This window comes from Salvelinus sp. IW2-2015, linkage group LG19, assembly GCF_002910315.2.
Source record: "Salvelinus sp. IW2-2015 linkage group LG19, ASM291031v2, whole genome shotgun sequence".
NCBI lineage: Eukaryota > Metazoa > Chordata > Actinopteri > Salmoniformes > Salmonidae > Salvelinus > Salvelinus sp. IW2-2015.
Genome location: NC_036859.1, coordinates 15,325,609 through 15,337,387, shown reverse-complemented (window position 1 = coordinate 15,337,387; position 11,779 = coordinate 15,325,609).

The following is an 11,779-nucleotide window of genomic DNA, read 5'->3' as shown; positions in this document are numbered from 1 at the left end:
GGAMACTGTAATGGCATTGAATAGAAAACTACAAGACCTGCCAAATCAGTTCTGTTATACTCTCAGACAGTATTTTAACAGTTTTGGAAACTTTAGAGTGTTTTCTATCCAAATCTACCAGTTATATGCACATAATATCTTCTGGGCCCGAGAAGCAGGCAGTTTAATTTGGGCATGCATTTCATCCAAAATTCCGAATGCCCCCTACCCTAGAGAAGTTAATATAATCATATTTCTATATAGTTTTTAAGAAATCATTCTTGTTGAAAATTGTGTTTATCCGTTCAGTTAGTGAATTTTTAATTTGATTATTGTGTTCTGTGTCTTTTTTTTCTCTTTAGCTAGCAAACGTTAGCATCCAGTACCTAGTTAACGTTAATGCTAACGTTAACGTTATTAGTTAGTGCGGATGGAAAGATGGATAGCTACCATGACCAAGTCTACTGTGCAGTGCCTGGGCCCGCTGCAGTTGACCTGGTTTTGATTGAGAGGGAAGAGATGCAGAGAGAGATTGAGGACCTACGGAACAAAGTAGAGGAGTTGACTGTGAGAAGTCGTTTTGAGCTGCAGCGATTTGTGGGATCATAAGCACAGATCCAGTACTTCACAAGGGTAAACCTAGCCCTGCTTAGAATTGTTACATCATAAACTTTACACTGTTTGCTTTCTGGAACCATTTTCCCTAGTTACCAGCATTGCTGTCTTAGATTTATGATACTACATTTAATGTTAGACTTGTGATTAAATAACTCCTATCAATGTTTCTTCCCATGTAGATTTGGCTCATATGACCATCTGATGGCCTTTTGGTCTCTCATCGAACTGTCAACTGCCAATATTGTCCATGTCACACGAGCAAGGAAAGCCAAGCTGAGGAATGAGGAGGTGTGTCACGACTCCCAACGAAGGTGGCTCCCCTACCTGTTCGGGCGGCGCTCGGCGGTCGTCGTCGCCAGTCTACTAGCCGCCACCGATCCCTTTTTCCTTTTCATTCCATTTTGTCTTATTGGTTGCACCTGTTCCCTGTTTCGTTTCTTGATTTATGTCTATTTAAGCCTGTTAGGTCCGCCTAGGTTTGTGCGGGATTGTTACTCTGTTGGTTGTGGATGTGTTTTCGTGTTTGTTTTCTCCAGACTGTTTGGTCCTGTGTTTGGGCTGATCTGTTTTAAGCGCCCTGTATTTTGGCGTGACCGTTTTGTGCCGGAGAATAAATTAGGATTTACCGAACCCTCTGCTCTCTGCGCCTGACTCCAACCCACCACTCCTAGTAAACTCTGACAAGGTGACACGTCCATATACCTACTCAGTAKATTTTCCCGTTTCTGATTAACTCTATTGTCTTACCAACATTACTTTTCACTTTAGCTAAAAGCTATAGCCTACTGTGAATATCTGTTCGTGATGTGTGCATTTGTCCTACATAGACATGCCCTATCCATGCTGGATGAGCTGTTCCTCTTCCTCATGTACTTGTCCTTGGGGTCATCTGAGATGGACCTCGCTGACTGATTTGGCATCCATCACTCGACAGTAAGCAGGATCGTTGTCAAATGGGCCAACTACCTTCACATTCTGCTGGGGTCTGTCTCTATATGGATGTCTTCAGAAGATGTCAAGGCTGTGTTGCCGAAGGAGTTCAGTAGGTATCCAGTCGCAGATTATTTGTGTCAGAATTATATGCTGGCTCCATCAGCGACAAAGAGCTATTCAAACAATCAGGACTGTTTGGCTTGCTCACTGAAGTCATGGCAGTGATGGCAGACAAGGGGTTCCTGATMGATTACTGTGTGCCAGGCAAGGTGCACCATCCACCCTTTCTGTCTAAACAGAGCCAAATGCCAGCAGCACAGGTACATCATACGCAAGAGATTTGCCWACTTAGAGTCCACATTGAGAGATGAATTGGCACAATTAAACTGAACAAGCTGTTTCAGTCAGAGATCCCCATGTCACAAATGGGAAGCATCAACTGCATCTGGGCTGTGGCTTGCCTTCTCACAAACTACCAGCGGGGGCCTCTTGTGAAGGCATGGGCCAAGGAGCAATGAGTTACTACTGCAATGAATCTTTCCTTTTTTTGCTGTGACCATCCACATTGTCTAACACCCTGTAGTCCATTTATTGATAATAAACACCACTGTTTATACTCCAAACACAAAATGTTGTAAAGAGTTTTTATTTACAGTGACAATAGAACATAATTTAAAAAAAAATATTTCTTTATTAATTAATTGCAGATTTGTTGGTTTGTTTCTCTTTCTGAACTGTTTTGAATAAAAAATAATGAGCAATCATAATGCTAGCTAGCTACTGTAAAAGGCATGTCTTAAACTACTTTACAGCTTTGAGTAAATGTCCTTGTCTGGTCTGATAGGCAACTTGTCTACACTTACCTTCATASTTGAAAAGGTAACTGGACACAAAGTTTAAAACCTTTTTCCAACTTGGAGGTCGGTGCTTTGCTATTTGTCTTGGCCAGACGATGTACATCCATCACTGTTATCTTTGGCAGATCTTGTCACGCCCTGACCTTCGTTTTCTATATTTTCTGTATTATTTTGTCCAGGTCAGGGTGTGACGAGGGTGGGTATAGGTGTGTTTATCTTGTCTAGGGTTTTTTGTTTATCTATGGGGATTTTGTATGTCTAGGGAATGTAGGTTTATGGTGGCCTGAATTGGTTCCCAATCAGAGGCAGCTGTTTATCGTTGTCTCTGATTGGGGATCCTATTTAGGTTGCCATTTTCCATTTAGGTTTTGTGGGTAGTTGTCTGTGTAGTTGCATGTCAGCACGCTGTTATTATAGCTTCACGTTCATTTTGTTGTTAGTTTGTTTAGTGGTTCAGTTGTTTATTAAACAAGAATGTATTCACATCACGCTGCGCCTTGGTCTCCTCACTACGACGATCATGACAGCTCTTGCAAGCGCCTTGAGTAAAACAGTGCCATGGTTGGCAAGGGAGGGGGGAGTTGGCTAATTGCTAGCACCTTACTAGTTAGTGCGTTAATATCTAGCTAGCTAAGAGACAAAAAAAAGACACAGAACACAATAATCAAATTACAAAAATCACTAACTGAACAGATAAACACAATTTTCAACATCAATGATTAAAAGAAATGCGATATAAATATGATTATATAATATAATATAATACACTGATTACCTCAGTATATTAAAGATAAAACGATCGACTTCAAGGCTAGTATGGCTACAATCAGGCTGGCAGGACGCGATCAGGAGAGGAAGCTATGTGTCAGATAGGAAGTTTTGCAGAAGTGGGCGTTGTTACATTGTGTAAAAGGACTATTGCCCTGGGGGGTACGAATACAGGATCCAATTACAGAAAAGTCCTATTCCTGGTCGTAATGCTGGTAATTCTGGTGAGTTACCGCCACTGAGTTTTTTCCGGTTGTATGTAATAACACTAGAAAAATTCTGGGCTAATAATGTAAGAAAAGACACATAAAAAAACTAAATACTACAAAGTTGCTTAGGAGCTAGAAGCACGACTTCCCTATCTGTTGGCGCCATCTTCTCCCATACTTTATCGAAAAAGTAAAAATAATCAACTGATTTATGCTTTTTTATCTGATGACGAGGTTTCTGATGGCTGGGGAATTATTCATTAAATGTGGTGGCTCTCTTACTCACCTTCATGGCTGACCATGGAGGAGTAGGATGGCTGATTAGTCACACAGTCAGGAAGTCTTGCCAATCAGGTGGCCAGGCCTGTCAGGTGGACAGGCACCCTTGTAGGTTTACAAGCATTCTCAGAGAGAATGCCAAGAGTGTGCAAAAGCTGTCATCAAGGCAAAGGATGGCTACTTTGAAGAATCTCAAATTTTAAATATATTTTTATTTGTTTAACACTTTTTTGGTTKCAACATGAATCCATGTGTTATTTCATAGTTTTGATGTCTTCGCTATTATTCTACAATATAGAAAATAGTAAAAATAAAGAAAAACCCTTGAATGAGTAGGCGTGTCCAAACTTTTGACTGGTACTGTAAATACAAAATGATCTACTAACATAACATGGAATTGTTTTAAGATGGTCATAAAAGGGATCACTTAGCTATTTGATTTGGAATTTTAGGACCCCTGTCAGTATCAATTCTTAAATGCGTTATAATTTGATAAAACATTGCATTTAGCCTTTTTGTCTATAGCCTATAGAAACGCATTGCACAACACATTCCTACATGGCTAAACAGACAGTCAGAAAATATTTTGAAAAAACTATAGAAACACAACATGCAACAATTTCAAAGATTTTACTGAGTTACAGGTTATAGGAGGAAATCAGTCAATTGAAGTAAATTAATTAGGCCTTGTTCTATAGATTTCACATGCCTGGGAATACAGATACCTTAAAATATGTTATTGTGTTCGTTGTCCGTAGCTTATGCCTGGCTGCCCATACCATAACCCCACTGCCACCATGGGGCACTCAGTTCACAAATTCTCTAAAATGAAGTTGGAAGCGGCTTATGGTAAAGAATTTAACATTACATTTTCTGGCAACAGTCTGGTGGACATTATTGCAGTCAGCATGCTAATTGCACACTCCCTTGAGACATCTGATGCATCATGTTGTGTGACTACACATTTTAGAGTGGCCTTTTATTGTCCCCAGGACAAGGTGCACCTGTGTAATGATCATGCTATTTAATCAGCTTCTTGATTTGCCACACCTGTCAGGTGGCTGGATTATCTTGGCAAAAAAGGAGAAATACTCACTATCAGGGATGTAAACAAATTTGTGCCAAAGATTTTAGAAAAATTCTGGGATATTTTATTTTAGCTCATGAAACTTGGGACCGACACTTTACATGATGTGTTTATATTTTTCTTAAGTATAAATTATATGGAATAAGGTTTAGAAGTGTCTGTCCTGTTTCTGAGAAATAGAAGAAAACTCATGAAAATAATATTTTAGATGACTGTTTTGTCACTTTACTCTTATTCAGTTTGGGCCCGATTCTGACCCGAGTTAAGCACACGTAAATGAAACTTTATTCCCTTTGCATGCACTTTTCTCTCTATGCYTATTCTGACCTTGAACTTAAGAATGAGAATAGCTGTCACGTTCTGACCTTTATTTTCCTTTGTTTTGTCTTTAGTTAGTTTGGTCAGGGCGTGAGTTGGGGTGGGCAGTCTATGTTATGTGTTTCTATGTTTAGGTTTGTCAATTGGCCTGATATGGTTCTCAATCAGAGACAGGTGTTTTGCATTGTCTCTGATTGGGAACCATATTTAGGTTACCTGTTTTCACTGTTGGTTTGTGGGTGTTTGTTTCCTGTGTCTGTGTTCYTGCCACACGGGACTGTTTCGGTTAGGTTACTTTGTTATTTTGTATTTTTTGTCGTGTTCAGTGGATTATATTAAAACATGGARACTTACCACTCTGCGTCTTGGTCCGATCCCTGCTACACCTCCTCTTCAGACGAAGAGGAGGAAATCAGTCSTTACAATAGCATGCTATTCACCCACTATTCGTTTGGGGTGGAGATCGAATAAATGAAMGCGTGGCAAATCAAATCTATTTTTATTGGTCACATACACATGGTTAGCAGATGTTATTGCGAGTGTAGTGAAATGCTTGTGCTTCTAGTTCCGACAGTGCAGAAAATCTAACAAGTAATCTAACAATTCCACAACAACTACCTAATATACACAAATCTAAATAAAGGGATGTAATAAGAATATATACATATAAATATATGGATGAGCAATGACCGAGTGGCATAGYCAAGATGCAATAGATGGTATAAAATACAGTATATTCATATGAGATGAGTAATGCAAGATATGTAAACATTATTAAAGTGGCATTATTGAAGTGACTAGTGATCCATTTGTTAAAGTGGCCAATGATTGCAAGTCTGTGTGTAGGCAGCAGCCTCTCTGTGTTAGTGATGGCTGTTTAACAGTCTGATGGCCTTGAGATATAAGCTCTTTTTCAGTCTCTCGGTCCCAGCTTTGATGCACCTCTACTGACCTCGCCTTCTGGATGGTAGCGGTGTGAACAGGCGGTGGCTCGGGTGGTTGTTGTCCTTGGCAGATAGACCTTATTCATGTCAAGGTCAGAATACAGCATATCAAACCTACTGGTTCCAAGTGAAGAAAGCATCTACTCTCCATTGGCCATGCACTGTAATTTACAACTTGATAAGAGCTAGGTGAATGAGTAATCCATTTGGATAAGGGAATTGTAAATATAAGGGACACTTTTAGATCTATTTTACCTAAGAATCGCAGGAGACAAATGTGAAACCAGTCATTTGGCAGCAAACTGAAGCATATCAACTAATCCACAGTCAAGTTTATGAAATGCTGTGCCATTATGCAGCATTTAATTGTAGAGCCTTTTAAAATGCAGGGATGGGCAGAGGGAATGTCTTAATTATAGGCTACCCCGACTTTCTCTGTCTCCTATTTCTATCATGTTAAATATTAACCACAAACAGTATCGACCGTCAGTAGGCCTAATAACAACACATATTCAACTACCAATTTACTGTTAGTTCCCTTCAGTTGGTATCGCTTACCTTATCATTCCATTTAAGTACATTGTTTCGTTTACATACATTTGTTTCCTCTGTAAACACCATCACGGCTGTGTGGTTGTTAACGAGGATCATTTGTAACAGTTGATAATATAAAAAAAGACATGTAGGCTAATTCAATTGTTATGGACCAGAGTGCAGACCAAGCTGTAGCAGTTTGAATCCAACGCATGGCGGAATACTTGGCCGTGTCATCACACAGTTCCATAGTTAGTGCAGGCAATAGATGAGGGTATAGCCTACTATTTACAACATTTTCCCTATTATAATTCTATGTTCACTAATCTTCCAACATTACCATAGATTTAAGAACTGAACATGGCAATTTTGAAAATGTGCATGAAGACTCTCCAAACCTGGGTATTATGATTCATAAATACTTTYCAAACCTAAACAATCCACAAGATCAGAGTGTTTTTCAATCTACCAATTGGTGCTGAAACGGAGACGAATATGCATGTATTTAGATGGCTTTCTTTCATTGATCCCTAATATTATGGACCCTTTCTTTCATGATATTCTAATCTGTCTACAAAATTTAAACTATAAGGTACACCACATTTATAGAGATTGCTTAAGATAAATATCCTGAAAACCATATTAAAAGAAAACTCAATGAGGAAATGTTGGCCAGCAAGTGGGAGGGTTTTCAGCGGTTGAATGATGTTTATTGAATAAGGTAAGTCTGAATACCAAACACTGAAAAGTACGTAGGAAAAATGTACGTAGGAAGGTGTAAATTCCTAAGTCGGTATCGGCCTATAGCCACTTTGTGGCTGTGTTATCTAGTGGAAACCTGAGAAGACCTCTTCGAAATGATGACACCGATGACAGAGAGGTTAGACGACTGCCTTAAAGCTTGTGGATGTCGTAGAGCAAAACAAACAACCTTGGTTTTTCTCAATTGCATACTTCTCTTGTCCTCTCTCCTCACCTCCTTCTCAAAACCCATCGGAGGAGACAATCAGAAGGAGGGACCTTTAGCTTTCTCATCCGGTGGGTTTTGAGAAGGATGTGAGAAGAGAGAGGATGCGAGGAGTATACAGTACAGTTGAGAAAAGGCCCCTGCGGGAATCTCAATTGCATACTCCTCACGTCCTCTCGTCTCTCTCTTCACCTCCTTCTCAAATCCCAGAGGACGCACGTCTCTCGACCTTCACCTCTCCTGAGTCCGTACGGGAGTTGCAGTGATGGGACAAGACAGTAACTACCTACTGGATATCACGAAATTGGGGAGAAACTGGTAAAACATAATTATTTTTAACAAAAGGAGAGGGACAGTTCATGGCTTGATCAGAGGAAGGTGGTCAGGGAGATGCATCATTTAAACAAACACATTAAGGCTAGCCAAGCCAAAAAGAGTTGACCAGCCAGTCAATCTGGAAATCTGTGGGTTAAAACCATCAGATAAATGCAATAACAACTCAATGTTATCAAAACATAAGTTGATAATAAATCAAATAAAAAAACACTTAAAGATTAACATATTTACAGGAGCTCTGTGCTTAGGCTCTCTGCTTAGGCAGATAGATCCAACAACAAGAGTGACAGGCTATTAACTGAAATTGAAAAAACAAGATACAAGCGATAGTCTCTGTTGGCGGCATACTTCATATAATCCGACAAAATGACACACTTCTCAACTCAGCTCAGGAATAGGCCAATGCGGCATTCACAGTTAGAACTGATAGGTGTCACTAAAAGATACAAATATATATAATATATGCTATTTAGCAGACGCTTTTATCCAAAGCGACTTACAGTCATGCGTGCATACATTTTACCTATAGATGGTCCTGGGAAACAATACAAAAAGTCATCCATAGTAGTTATAACACTCGCATACATATTTACATCTCAATAGCAAACTTGACATATCAGTTTATAAACTCAGCAAAAAAAGAAACGTCCTCTCACTGTCAATTGCGTTTATTTTCAGCAAAATTAACATGTGTAAATATTTGTATGAACATAACAAGATTCAACAATTGAGACATAAACTGAACAAGTTTCACAGACATGTGACTAACATAAATGGAATAACGTGTCCCTGAACAAAGGGGGGGTCAACATCAAAAGTAACAGTCAGTATCTGGTGTGGCCACCAGCTGCATTAAGTACTGCAGTGCATCTCCTCCTCATGGACTGCACCAGATTTGTCAGTTCTTGCTGTGAGATGTTTCCCCACTCTTCCACCAATGCACCTGCAAGTTCCCTGACATTTCTGGGGGGAATGGCCCTAGCCCTCACCCTCTGATCCAACAGGTCCCAGACGTGCTCAATGGGATTGAGATCTGGGCTCTTTGCTGGCCATGGCAGAACACTGACATTCCTGTCTTGCAGGAAATCACGCACCGAACAAGCAGTATGGCCAGTGGCATTGTCATACTGGAGTCAGGATGAGCCTGCAGGAAGGGTACCACATGAGGGAGGAGGATGTCTTCACTGTAACGCACAGCGTTGAGATTGCCTGCAATGATGACAAGCTCAGTCCGATGATGCTGTGACACACCGCCCCAGACCATGACGGACCATCCACCTCCAAATCGATCCCGCTCCAGAGTACAGGCCTCGGTGTAACGCTCATTCCTTCGACGATAAACGCGAATCCGACCATCACCCCTGGTGAGACAAAACCGTGACTCGTCAGTGAAGAGCACTTTTTGCCAGTCCTGTCTGGTCCAGCGACGGTGGGTTTGTGCCCATAGGCGACGTTGTTGCCGGTGATGTCTGGTGAGGACCTGCCTTACAACAGGCCTACAAGCCCTCAGTCCAGCCTCTCTCAGCCTATTGCGGACAATCTGAGCACTGATGGATGGGTTGTGCGTTCCTGGTGTAAATCGGGCAGTTGTTTTTGCCCTCCTGTACCTGTCCTGCAGGTGTGATGTTCGGATGTACCGATCCTGTGCAGGTCTTGTTACACGTGGTCTGCTACTGCGAGGACGATCAGCTGTCCATCCTGTCTCCCTGTAGCCCTGTCTTAGGCGTCTCACAGTACGGACTTGCAATTTGTTGCTCTGGCCACATCTGCAGTCCTCATGCCTCCTTGCAGCATGTCTAAGGCACGTTCACGCAGATGAGCAGGGACCTTGGGAATCTTTCTTTTGGTGTTTTTCAGAGTCAGTAGAAAGGCCTCTTTAGTGTCCTACATGTTCATAACTGTGGCCTTAATTGCCTACCGTCTGTAAGCTGTTAGTGTCTTAACAACCGTTCCACAGGTGCATGTTCATTAATTGTTTATGGTTCATTGAACAAMCATGGGAAACAGTGTTTAAACCCTTTACAATGAATATCTTTTTTACGAATTATCTTTGAAAGACAGGGTCCTGAAAAAGGGATGTTTCTTTTTTTGCTGTGTTTATATAGGAAGATATATTAGTTATGTGACCTTGAAAGGCAGGTTGGTTTTGAGTCCCTTAGCTAGCTAGCTAGCAATCTCTCTCCACATTGTGAACGCAAATACTAGGTTCCCTCAACACTGACATAGAAAGTAATTCCTTTCCTTACGTCCACAAAGCAAAAGTAAATGTCCAAGATGTGTAAAAGTCTGGATAAAAAGTATTAATTGGAATTACATTTCAGACAAGTCGACAGTCCAGTACTCACGCTGTTCGCCGGTCCGAGAGCTAGCATTGAGGGAGATGGTGTCCTGGTGGTTGCTTGTGCACAGCTTACCCCAGCAATACCCACACAACATGTTTAGGCAATATTCATGCACAAAATATGAAATTGGCTCGAACAAAGCTATTTCTAGGCAAAGCAGCTATACCTATGCTYACCCTGTCCATTAACAAGTGACTGGAGTCAGCGCGTCAAGGATTTTAGTAGCTTTTGATGCAGGTTTAGCACATTTTGAGATGTTTTAGCATTAAAACCACCAGAATCATTGAGAAAAAATATTTTATAACAAAAAATATATGATTTTTATTAGATTATCACAWGGTAAGCACTGTTGTGTGTGAGGTTTTGCTCTGAAAGCATGCTCAGCATGTTTGTGATATTTCAGAAGTTTCCCATGTTTATCGTTGCAGGTGCCTTTTAGTGTAGAGCCAAATAACATTGACGCCAATGTGCCTGCCACTCTGTAGAAGTTTACTGTACCTCTTACTTTACCTCTCATTACTCTCCCCAGCAGAGAACAACCACATCAAACACCTTAGTCAGAGGAAATAAGTTATATAACATTGTTATTTTGATGGTTTTRAAAATGCACCGTGTTCATATGCGTGGTGTCAGTCCATCATAATCTTCAGTACCCAAGCAGTGATGGGTCTTGGCGTGAACTATGTGAACTATGTGACAGCTGGACAGTATCATTGATAGTGAAACTTTGGAAGCTTTTATTTGCGTACACCTGTATTGTACATCTTTCAATATGTTTTCTTTTACATATGCTGCGATTGACTTCTCAGTTTGCTTCAATCAATTGATGTGACGTCATACACTAGACCAGAAGGGATATTTTCTAAAACATAATCATTGGAGCATTGCCACGTCTATTCAGAACAAGCAGTTTGTAGGTGTTCCTTCACAATAGAGAAGATTACCCGTTGGTAGTTAGATATAATATTTAACATGAGTTATGGCTTTTATTGTCTCCATAATATCACATTACCACAGTCCACGTCCAAGACAACCAAAGAGAAGACTCAAGTTTATGCATGAGACAGAGTCCGCATCACATTTTTACGAGGTGGCATTCATTTCACTGACGTCCATGATGACGTCTGTACCCTGACAGTGGTAACATCAGCCCAACATAAATAACATAGCATTACTAGGAGGCTAGAGAGTAGAGCGGAAGGGCTCTTCCAGCTACTAACAATACAATTGCCAGTTATTTTTAGACTGTAATGTGTAACGTAACAGAAACCCCAGAACAAAACAACCACAGACACATTGCTAAGGTGGGAAATGACGCGAACACACCTAGACTGAAACATCATCCCACACATTTTCTATACACACACAATTATGAACCTACACACAAACACAGATATGTAAGAGTATAAAAGAAACAACATCTTGCATTGACATCATCTGGATGCTCTGCATATTAGGGGAAGTTTTATTTTACTTCCACAGGTCCCTTGTAGGACCAAAAATTGGGGACTTAATCCTAATCCTATTTTCCCTAACCCCTAACCCTAAAACTAACCCTAACCTTAACCCTAACTCTAACCCCTAACCCTAACCTTAACCCCAATCCCC